General features: G+C 35.6%; 2 pseudogenes; both read left to right on the top strand.

Annotated features, from left to right (window-relative positions):
- The first annotated feature begins 4,390 nt into the window (after positions 1-4,390).
- LOC102893295 lies at positions 4,391-5,332 on the top strand (annotated as a pseudogene).
- A 3,980-nt stretch (positions 5,333-9,312) lies between these two features.
- On the top strand, positions 9,313-11,666 carry LOC102893051 (annotated as a pseudogene).
- The last annotated feature ends 703 nt before the right edge of the window (positions 11,667-12,369 follow it).

Raw genomic sequence — 12,369 nt, 5'->3', positions numbered from 1 at the left:
TGAGGGAGTCCTATGGCCAGCTGCAAATGAGGAACTGATTCCTGCCAAAGCCACATGAGTGAGCTTTGAAATTGGATCCTCTTCTAGTCAAGACATGAGATGACTACAGTCCCACATTTAGAATACAGACTTCGGTGAAACCCCCTATAGGATTTAAGAAAATTGTCAATTTGATATGTCAAAATAGATGGTCTACTGTAACAACATACATAAATTCTACAGGAAAAATTAGAACTTTGGCTGTCATGCAAAATAACAAATTTCATATATCATTAACACATAAAATTCAAAAAACACAAAACAGGACTATAGGGAAAAATAGGAAGTTCACTCATGACACAACAACCTTAAATAAGAACATAGAAATTATAGCATATTCTTGGTGTAGAAAACACAATTATCTCTACATGGAATAATTAATTCAGTGAATTTGCAGACATACAAGTTACACATTGCTTTTTTTAATTGAAAAAAATATTGTCTGAGTTTATAAAATCCCTGCAACTTGAAAGTGGACGTGAGGATTACAGGTGAGCTTCCTCCTGAGAAGAAGGACCCAGAATCTTGAAAGTACATTCCCTTTGATTTTTCCTCTTCTATTAATAACAGCAAGTCCTCAGAGCTTGGGATAGCATGGACCGATTTGGCTAATTGTGAGCTCTGTGCATTGAGCTCTTAAGGCCATGCAGGAAGACATAATTGGCTTGTTTCTCCAGCCCTTCTGATTCCCTGTTTTAGTCCAGTGGACCTCATATCTGAGTTCTCTTCCCTACGAATCACTGCATCAGGAGGCCCACCACTAACTCCTCTTCACTGTCAGATGTCGGGAAGGAGCCTGAACCTTCATTGCTTGCCAGGCAGGACAGGTGCAGTGGATTCTCACTTCTTGGCCATACTCCAGCAGAGATAGAACAGCCCACTGAGGACCATGGAGATGGAGGACGGAGAAGAGATTGTCAGGAGCATTGTTTTTTCGCCATCATGACTAACAGGAGAGTTGGGACAAAGAGATGGGAGGGCACCAATATGGAAAGTTTCAGTTATTTTGTCCTTACAAAGGTAGATTCTGACTGCCTGGAGGGAGACAACTGAGCCTAATTCCTTTCTGAACCCCTAGAGCATATACTTTGCTTGGCAGAGAACTGCAACATTCTCTGTTAAATGCTGAATAGACTCTTCCTTGGATCTCAGAAGCAGAGCACAGGCAACATGGCTTCCAATAGTGCTTTCCTTCTTGGACTGTCATTCCTTCTAGCAATGACTCATAGGACTGGACAGAAGATAGAACGGAGCTTGTATGTATCCATGTCACTGATTTTCTAAGAAACCTATCATTTTCATATTTAATAGAATCTAGTACATTTAGATATAAAGAAAAGGGAGAAAACATTTGGAGATGAACGGAAATCTAACTCCGATTGTTGTACATACAATGCAATATATATATGTGTGTATGTGTATATATATTTTTATTGAATGACACATTTGAAACTTATTTGAATTTGTTAATCAGTTTCACCCCCAGTATATTTAATAAAAAATTTAAAAATAAGTAAATTCAATCCAAGGACCAAAAAATAGTGGAGATTTCCATAAAAATGAAAAAAAATGAAAAATGCAGGAAAAGAGAAAGGGAGGTAAATCTTATTGTTTGGACTGAGACACATTTTAGAATTTCCACTCATTCTATGGATGAATTACCATGAAGAAAGAGGACATAATAGGCTTCTATCTCTCTGCCTTATAATAGAATATAATGTCATTAAAACTGTGTTGAGATTGTATTTAATGAACAAGGCCACTTTTCCAATATGATTTAAAAACCATGACTGAACATTTATTAAGGACAAATCTCTGTAGGTGCCACACGTGTCCCAGAGATGGGTGTTATTTTCCTTATGTCTATATAAGAGATATCAGCACAGAGAAGTGGAGAAATTTACACGTTCTCCACATCCCGTGGGTGAGAGCTGTGTACTCAGACAGACGTCGCCTGATTCCCATCCCAGGGCTCTGTCCCCTCCACCATAGCACAATCATTATTTCTTTCCAAATGTGCTTTAATCTCAGATGAGCAAATGGAGGCAGAATCACCCATTCCTTTCCTTGGGATTTGCCCAGTTCATCTGTGATTTAGCAGAATGTACTAAGTGGTTTGCATGAGTATTGTGAATCATAGGGTTTTCTATGAATAGTAATGAATTTTCCAGCGCATTTTGTAAACCTGAGATGTGTAAATATCATTCCTTATACAAAATGGGAATTTTCATGTGGCTCTATCATGAAGAGTCTATTTCTGATTTTATACCTTGGCAGTCAGACTATGTAGGTGATTTTGTCTGACTTTTCTATTGGGAGGACAAGTATACGTAACGCATTGTAAAGTTGCACATGTATCAAATTTTTATAACTCACACAATTATGTGTTTATATCTCCAGGAAATTCTCATTTCTACGACATTAAGACGACCATGATAATTTTCTTAGTCTTGTCATCAAAAAATTGAAAAATAAAATGAAGTTTATCCCTCAGGTAATATTATACATCATTTAAAGCGTTGAATAGGTGTATGACATTCACAGAGAGACTTAAAACACAATGCTGTAGTAAAGAGAAATCCGTATGTGTAGCACGAGGGCATTGAGGTAAATTTTCAAGAGAATGGTTTGTAAATATATGAATTAATACGAATATTTAAAAAACAGTGAAAGGAAAACACATCCCCCAAATTCATGACAGCATTTGCCTTTGGACAACTAAAGTGCAGGGAAAGAAGACCATAGGGATAACAAAAAAACAAAAAAAACAAAACAAAATAAAACCCTCAAGTTTCATCAATAATAAATACAAGTTCTAAAGCAAGTATTATTAAATATTTATATTCTAATGTGTGTAGTGGGTAACAATGGTACTGATAATAATTGATAAAATTAATACAACATTTATTAATTGCCTGGCTATAATTCTCTTCCCTGGCTATAAGTTAGTATGCCCAAAGGACTTATGTGTAGAGATTCTAATTTAATTGGTTCTGGGCTATGGCCCATCCATTCATAAATTTGAAAAGATGGGCAGGTAATTTAATGTTCAACTAGCATTGATAACCACTGTTTAAATCTTTTATATTTATAATTGAATTTTATTTCTTACAGCAATCTTATATTGTCAGATCAAATAATATACCAATTTTACAGAAACAAACTACCTGAGTGTTTGTGCTATTAGTCTTTGTTGTTTTGCTTTTTGTTTTTTCTGAAATCACATCACGTTTTGATCTGTCAAGACAAATGAAGACCTGAGTGGCCTTCAGGGAGCTGAATTTAGGAGAAATGTAATCCACGTATAAGGAAGAATTGACTTGAAAAGTTCCTTAGCTGGCATAAAGAAGGCCAACTGAAAGTTTGAGACCTGACTTTGCACCTGAATTTATCAACTGTTAGGAGATTAAGTTTGATGAGAAATCAAACCTTCACAAATGTTTATTATTTGAGACATATTTAAAGAGTTTTACCAAGCCGCTACAAATAAAAGCAGTAAAGAGCAAATTCAACCTGAGATATTTCTCTGGGATGGTGTATTACTTACAGAAAATAACCTTTCAAAATGAAAAATAAGTCCAGAGTACTCATGAAAGTTAATGATTATTTAATCATTGGTGCATCATAAATGAATACTATCTTTAGGATCAGTGATGCTGTATGATTTCATGCATTTAACAAGAACATATTTTTCAAAATATGAAGTCCACGAAGGCCAAATATTTGTATATTTTAGTTGTATTTAAAGGGACTTTGACCAGACAACCCACACATTTGAGTGAGCAGTTACCTCCATAGAAGATGGCTTTTATTAAACCAAATAACGAGGAAAAACTCTTACGAATAATTGCCATACAAAAATGCTTCTGATTATGAACATTTCATTTTAATTTAGAATCCAGTTTATGTGGTTTTAGCTTTTCTAGACTACATTCCAAATTAAGAGAATTTCCTATACTGCATTTGGATAAGATAATGTCCTCTTGATTGCTTCTTAGCATCTTTTAATTACGATGATTTTTTTTTTCTTAAAGAGAGAAAAACATTTCTTCTTCCATATTTTCCTTCAAAAGTATAAGTATAATGTGTTCACGGATTTGTCTTCTCAGAATGATCTTTCTTTAATAGTCTTTGACCCAGTGTGTCAAAAGTGGACATATATAAAAACAGGTGAATAGCCCAGAGATCAATAAGGAAAGAGATGTAAAAAGAATTCACAGTTGAGAAATGTTGTCGAAGGTAGTGGGGGTGTATGGTCCTCAAGTGTAAATACTTCATCTGTTAAATCCAAAATATGGATACTTAGCTGGATGCCTCTATATTTGTTTTATTCATACAACACTCTTTTTTTTTTTTTCTCAAAATGTGTCCCATCTGCATGGAACCATGCAATCTGACAGGTAACTCAAAATTCTTCCTCTTGAGACTCTCAGATGGTCCAGAAGGGCAGCCTCTTCTGTTCAGGCTTTTCTTATCCATGTACCTGGTGGCTGCTCAGAAACCTACTCATCATTCTGAATGTCATCTTTGACCCCCACCTCCACACCCCTATGTACTTCTTCCATCCAATTAGTCCTTGGCTGACATCAGTTTCAGCACAAATATAGTCCCCAAGATCCTGGTGAATCTGCAGACAAACAGCAAATCCATCATCTGTGCAGGTTGCCTAACTCAGGTTACCTTTCTTCTCTTTTGCATGTTTGGACAGCGTACTCCTGGCCCTGATGACCTATGACTACTTGATGACCACATGTCAAAACCTACACTATCTGGTAATAATGAACCCCCGCCTCTGTGTCTTGTTGGTTTTGCTGTCATTTTTCATCAGTTTTTGAACTCAGACCTGTAGAATTTGATGATGTCACAGCTTACCTTCTGTGCAGATGTGGAAAGCCCTCATTTCTTTTGTAACCCTCCTCAACTCCTCAAGCTTGCCTGTAATGATAATTCCACCAATAACATGTTATCCTATTTTATTTGTGTCATCTTTGGTGGTGTGCCACTCTCAGGGATCTTTTTCTCTTACTATAAAATCATTTCCTCCATTCTGAGAGTCTCATCACCAGGTGAAAAATATAAAACCTTTTTCACCCGTGGTTCTTGCCTGTCAGTTGTTTGCTTACTTTATGGAACAGGCCTTGGGTTATATCTGAATTCAGCTGCCTCATCTTTCCTGAAGAAGGATGCAGTGGTCTTGGTGATGTACACCATAGTTACCCCATGCTGCGTCTTTCATTTACAGTCAGAGACTGCTAGAGTGCACTCTGGAGGATTATCAAAAGAAATAGCCTAATCTCAATACCTGTGCCATCTTTTTTAGTTCATAGAACTGGAAAAGCAGCAAAATCAAACATGTGCTACAAGGAATTTCTGACTTTGCAGTCACATGGTGCATATATACCTATATGGCTTTCTACTTTCTGTTTACTCAGGTTTCTCTTGTTGTATAGCTGTATTGGAGTTGAGAGATAATTTTGGACTCTCCACTTAGGTCATAGCCACTCCAGGATTATGTGTAGTACATCAGTACACCCTTCTCACTTACCTAATGCATTATTCAGGACTTGGTAAAAAGCAGTCTTGCTTTGATCATTATAGGGCTATTCACTAGTTTCTATGTATACCCACTTTAGAGACATTGGGTCAAAGAATATAAAGTAATTATAGCTCTCTTTCCTTTATTTTTTTCTAGTTTTCTCATGATTTTTCTCTGTTCTCAAGGAGGCTCTAAATCCTACTTTAAGAACCAATAAATTCATAATTTTGCTCCTTCATTATGTTGGTGAGATTCTTGATTAAATAGGATGACTGTTGAATTCCCTGTCTAAGCCGGGGTGTTTTGAAATTGAAATGGAACAGTATTAATACTGAGTTTGAAGAAATAGTTGTCAATTGTAACTTTCCAAGGAAAACTGGGATGTACCATTCCCAACCAAAGGGGATCCTCAATGTTTTAAAAGATTCTCCTTCCCATTTCAACATCTCCCCAGTCAATTAAATAGCCAGACTTAAAAGGATAAATACTGTATCATTCCACTTATATGAGGCACCTAAAGTAGTCAAATTTATAGAGATATAAAGTAGAATAGTGGTTTCTATAAGCAGGGAAAAGAGGAAATACAGAGTTAGTGTTTAATGGGTAAATAATGTTACATTTTTGCAAGATAAAAGGAGTTCTGGAGATGAATGATGATAATGGTTGCTTAACGTTGGGAATGTACTTAATAAAACTGAACTGTACCCTTAAAAATGGTTAAGATGACAATTTTTATTTTAGGCGAGGCAACCCTTGGTTGACCTCACAGATTGCAAGACCTTGTCAGCTTACAATTTCGTATTTTTTATTTTCATTTTTTTTAATGCCTACAGCACCTGGTCTTCCTACATGGTCTCCCATCAAATTACTAAGCAGGCTTGACACTGTTTAGCTTCAGAATCAGATGGGATCGGTCTTGTTCAGGGTGGCATCACCGTAGACTAGATGACAAATTTTATATTATTATTATTATTATTTTTTACCACAATGAGAAAGGTCTCCTGTTAGGAATGAGGAGCATATTGCTCCAGATATGTGGTGTACCATTTAGTTCTCAGCATTAGACCCCATATATCTGCCTCAGCTGCCGAGAGCCAGCTAACCATAATCATGCCTCCTTCTGTGGAAGCCCACATTCAATGACATTTGGCTCCTTATCCCCAATTTCAGGTTCAATTATTATCTTAATTTTAAAGATGAGGAAACTGCCCAGTAGCATTTACATTGTTCCATTTGCATTTTTCCTCAAATCGTAGTGTGAACTACCAAGATAATGAATCTGGATTACCTTCAGCGGCTGAAGTAAGAGAATTGCAATCCATGTATCAGAAAGGGTTGATATGAAAATATGTTAGCTAGGTAAGAGGTCTGGGTCTTAAAACTTACTGTGGGGCCTCCCTTGGTGCTAAACTCCTCAACTGCAAATAGGAGGCTTTATGACCAAAAAAAATGAAACCACAGACATATGAAATGGTGCTCAACATAATGAACCGTCAGGAAAATGTGAATCTTAATCGTCAAAAACTTAATCATGAAAAACTAAAAGCTTTTCCTGTAAGATCAGGAACAAAAAAAGAATGGTCACTCTCACCACTGTTACTCAAGATGATATTGAAGTCCTAGCCAGAGCAATCAGGCAAAAAGAGAAATAAAAGTTATATGCATTGGAAATGAAGAAATCACATTGTCACTTTTTGCAGACATCATGATTTTTTACATAGAAAACCCTAAAGACACCACCAAAGAACTATTAGGAACAATAAACAAATACAGTAAAGTTGCAGGATACAAAATCAATGTACAAAAATCCATCGCATTGCTATACACTAACAATAAAATTTCAGAACAAAAAAATGATAAAAAGATCAATTCCTTTTGCAACTGCAACAAAAAGAATACAATACCTAGGAATGAACTTAACAAGAGATGTTAAGGACCTATATACTGAAACTATAAGACATTAAAATGAATTGAAGATGTGGTACATATATACAGTGGAATATTACTCATCCATAAGAAAAGATGAAATACTGCCATTTGCAACAACATGGATAGATCTTGATAGTATCATGCTCAGTGAAATAAGTCAGACAGAGAAAGTTGAGAACTGTACGATTTCACTCATATGTGGGATGTAAAACCGAAATCAACAAAGGAATAAAACAAACAAACAAAAACTCATGGACACAGACAGCAGCTTAGTGGTTACCAGAAGGAAAGGGGGAAGGGATAGATAGATAAGGGTAAAGAGGGTCAAATACATGGTGATGGAAGGAGCTTTGACTTTAGGTGGTGAACACACAATACAATATACAGATGATGTACTAAAGCATAGTATGCTCAAAACCTATATAATGTTATTAATCAGTCTCACCTCAATTAATTTAATAAAATAAACAGCAAAAAAACCACAAAGAAATGGAAAGATATTCTATGTTCATTGATTAGAAGAATCAACATAGTTAAAATTATTTTAACTATGCCATATTACCGAAAACAATAAACAGATTTCATGCAATCTACATCAAAATCTCAATGACATCTTTTGGTATATTTACTCTATTTTGTAATTAAATTTATTGGATTGACATTGTTTTAAAAAATTATATAGGTTTCAAGTGTAAAATTCAATAATACATCATATATATATTGCATTTTGTGTTTACCACCCAAAGTTAAATTTCCTTTTATTACCATATATTTGACCCCCTTTACCCTTATTTACCTCCCCTCTCCCCTTTCCCTCTGCTAACCACTAAACTGTTGTGCATGATTCTCTGTTTGTTTGTCTTGTTCATTTGTTGCGTTCAGTTTTATATCCCATATATAAGTGAAATCATATATTCCTCAACTTTTTCTGTTTGACTCATTTTGCTTAGCGTGATAAATCAAAGGTGTTTTATAAAAAAAAAAATCTTCAGATTTGTATGGAAACATGAAAGGCCCCAGATAGCCAGAGGAATCCTGAGAGAAAAGTACATGGATAGATCTTGATATTATCACGCTAAGCAAAATAAGTCAGGCAGAAAAAATTGAGAACTATACGCTTTCACTCATATGTGGGATGTAAACCTAAAGCAACAGATAAAAAAGACAAACAAACAAAAACTCATAGACACAGACACCAGTTTACTGGTTACCAGAGGTGAAGGATGGAAGGGAGAGGTAGATAAGGGAAAAGGGGGTCAATTATATGGTGATGGAAGATTTGACCTTTGGTGGTGAACACAAATGCAATATACAGATGATGTATTATTGAATTGTACACTTGAAACCTATACGTTTATTAACCAGTGTCATCCTAATCAATTTAATTCAAAATGTAAAATAAAAAATGGAACTACCATAAGTCTAGCAATTCCATTTCTGCATATGTATATGAAGAAAATGAAATCTGTATCTCAAAGAGGTATCTGCTCTTCCATGTTCATTGCAGTATTATTCACAATAGCAAAGATATGGAAACAACTAAAGTATCTGTTGACAGAAAAATAGATAAAGGAAATGTTTATCTGTCTATCTATCTATCTATCTATCTATCTATCTATCTATCTATCTATCTATCATCTGTATATCTATTTATCTATATATCTATCTATACCTATCTATCTATCTAACTGTCATCTATCTATCATTTACCATCTATCTACATACACACATAATGAAATAGTATTTGGTCACAAAAAGAAGGAAACACTGCTATTTGTGACAATATATATATAAACTTGGAGAATATCATGTTTACAGAAATAAGTCAGGCTCAGAAAGACAAACACAGTATGATCTCACATGTGGAATCTCAGAAAAACTCTCTCATAGAATCAGAGAGTAGAATTGTGGTTGTAAGGGGCCTGGGTGGATGGAATGAAAACATGTTGGTTAGAGTACTATCTTTCAGTTATAGGATGAATATTTCTGGAGATCTAAGGTACAGCATGGGGACTATAGTTAATAACACCGTATTGTATACTTGAAATCTGTTAAGAGAGTAGATCATCTCAGGTGTTCTCAGCACACAATTACACACGCACACTCACACACACACACACACACACACACAGAGGCAGTAACTATATAAAATGATGGATGTATTGATTAACCTGATTGTGGTAATCTTTTCACAATATATATATGTATTAAATCATCACGTCATACAATAAAAAATACTTCATGTTTTACCATATATGTGCATATATATAATTTTTGTTCATCAATCATACTTCAATAAAGCTTGGAAAAAGAAAAACAATGAAGTAGTTTTATCATTCCATTACAAAACAGTCCAAAAAAACACAAAGAACAGTCTCAAACCCCAGATATTTTACTAATATTGTATAGGATTGATAAAAATAACCCTGAATGACATAGGAAACTTCAAGTATTTCTCAAATTTCATTATTGTTTAATCATAAACAAATTCTCTGCACACTAATGCCATCTTTGTAGTCATTGATGCTGTATAATTATGTGCATTTAACGAAATCACAGATAACAAAATTTGAAGTACACTAAAGCCAAGGATAGGAATTATATAAGAAATGACTTTCAAGGACAACTCTCATATGTGAGCACTTATTTCTACAAAAATGGAAAAAGAAAACCAGAGTGATAAAATCTGTGAAGATAACTATTACATAATATTATTTTCTGATAATGAACATTCAACTGAATTTAGAATCTAGATTACTCAGTCCTGCTTTGTATAGATTATTTAAGATATTTTAAATAAACTATCTAGCATTGCATTTGTATAAAATAAGATATTTTAAACTACTTCTTAATTTCTTTAAATTAGAACTTTTTTCCTTAAAGAGGGAAGGTTAGTATTTACTATATTTTTTTTTTCTTAACAAAGGACGCTATATTTTCCAATAATCATGGTTTTGTTATCTTGATTTTTCCTGTTCTTCTGATACTCCATTCAAGTTTCTCTAACGTAAGTGGGCATAAAAAGAGGTAAATAACACAGAAACAAATAAGAGAACAATTTTAAGAAGAAAGAATTTGTCATACTGAGAAATACTGCTCAAGGTACTGGGGTGTATGACCTCACAAGTCAATTGTTTGAATCCAAAATATTGACAAAATGCTGTGTGCTCATTTACTGAATTCCTTTTTCCAACCCTCTTTTCCTTTGCAAAAGGTGTCCAAAGTTACATAGAACCATGAAATCTTACATGTGTTTCAGAATTCTTCCTCATGGGACTCTCAGATGATAGGGAACTTTAGCCTCTGCTCTTTGGGCTCTTCCTGGTCATGGACCTGGTTGCCATATTGGGGAATCTGCTCATCAGCCTGACCATCAGTTTGGACTCCTACCTCCATACACAATGTACTTCTTTCTCTACAACCTTTCCATGGCTGACATCTGTTTTATCTCTACCACTGCCCCAAAGATGATCATGGACATCCAAACTCACAGCAGAGAAATCTCCTGTGGTGGCTGCCTGAACAGATGTCTTTTTTGATCCTTTCTCGATGTGTGGATGGTATGCTTCTGACTGCGAAGGACTATGACTGGTTTGTGGCTATCTGCCACCCTCTGCACTACTCAGTCATCACTGACCCATGCCTCTGCTGCTTCTTAGTTTTGGTGTCATTTTTCATCAGCCTTTTGGACTCCCAGCTGCACAATTTGATAGTGTTACAACTTACCTGCTTCAAGAATGTAAAAATTGCTAATTTCTTCTGTGACCCTTCTCAACTCCTTCATCTTGCCTGCTTTGACACTTTCATTGTTAAGACAGTCATGTATTTTGTTGGCGCCATCTCTGGTTTTCTCCCTAACTCAGGAATTTCATTCTCTTACTATAAAATTGTTTCATTCATTCTGAGAGTTCCATCAGTAGGTGGGAAGTACAGAGCCTTCTCCACCTAGAGCTCTCGCTTGTCATTTGTTTGCTTATTCCGTGGAACAGATATCGGAGTTTACTTTGGATCGGCATTGTTGCCTTCCCCCAAGAATGATGTGGTGGCCTCAGTCATGTGGATTGTAGTCACCCCCATGCTGAAACGCTTCATTTATAGCCTGAAAAACAGAGACATTAAGAGTGCCCTAGGGAGGCTCCACAGCAAAACAGTCTGGTCCTAATATCCATGTAATTCTTTTTGGAGTGTGGTTAGAAAACCCAGCAAAACCAAACATGTAAACTGAATACTGTATTCTTGGTCACATTCATTTTAGGCTCATGGTTTTCATTCCTCTCCAGGCTTCACATGTGAATGTCACTTCTTTTGATTTATCTTTCACTGAACTGGGAGAGTATCCTGGGATCCTTTGTACATCTTGATGAATGCATAAGAGATTCTCCTCAACCACTCCAGTATGCAGGTGCAATGCATGACTCTCTTGTTATTTACTTAATTTCCACATTATTTTCCATAGTCACTGCATATGTTCCATGTAAATTTTTCATTTGTCAAATCTATTTATTCAGGTAATTTATAAAGATGCAGGTAATTTCTGTGCATTTTATTGGAATCTCTTGGGGAGTTTTATAAATACAATGACTAGTTCTATTGGAGGAGGCCATCAAGAAAGTGTGACTTCCAGTTAACCCAAGAGCCTGACCTGGGGAATCAGAGTCTGCTTGCCCCTCCCCTGTCTTTGGAATGTTCATGCCACTTGCTTACCCTCCTCTAGAAGCTGGCCCAAATATATAGCCTTGAGGTTGTAATGTGTTGAGACTATCTGGATGTCATACATGACTGAACCCAGTTAAGGCCTCTTTTATACATTAATTTTAAATTTGGTGGCCAGATGTATAGATTGTCTTGTGCTGCGGCCGCCCAAG

The sequence above is a fragment of the Pteropus alecto genome, unplaced genomic scaffold, assembly GCF_000325575.1.
Source record: "Pteropus alecto unplaced genomic scaffold, ASM32557v1 scaffold981, whole genome shotgun sequence".
NCBI lineage: Eukaryota > Metazoa > Chordata > Mammalia > Chiroptera > Pteropodidae > Pteropus > Pteropus alecto.
This window is presented reverse-complemented; position numbering and strand designations above follow the sequence as displayed.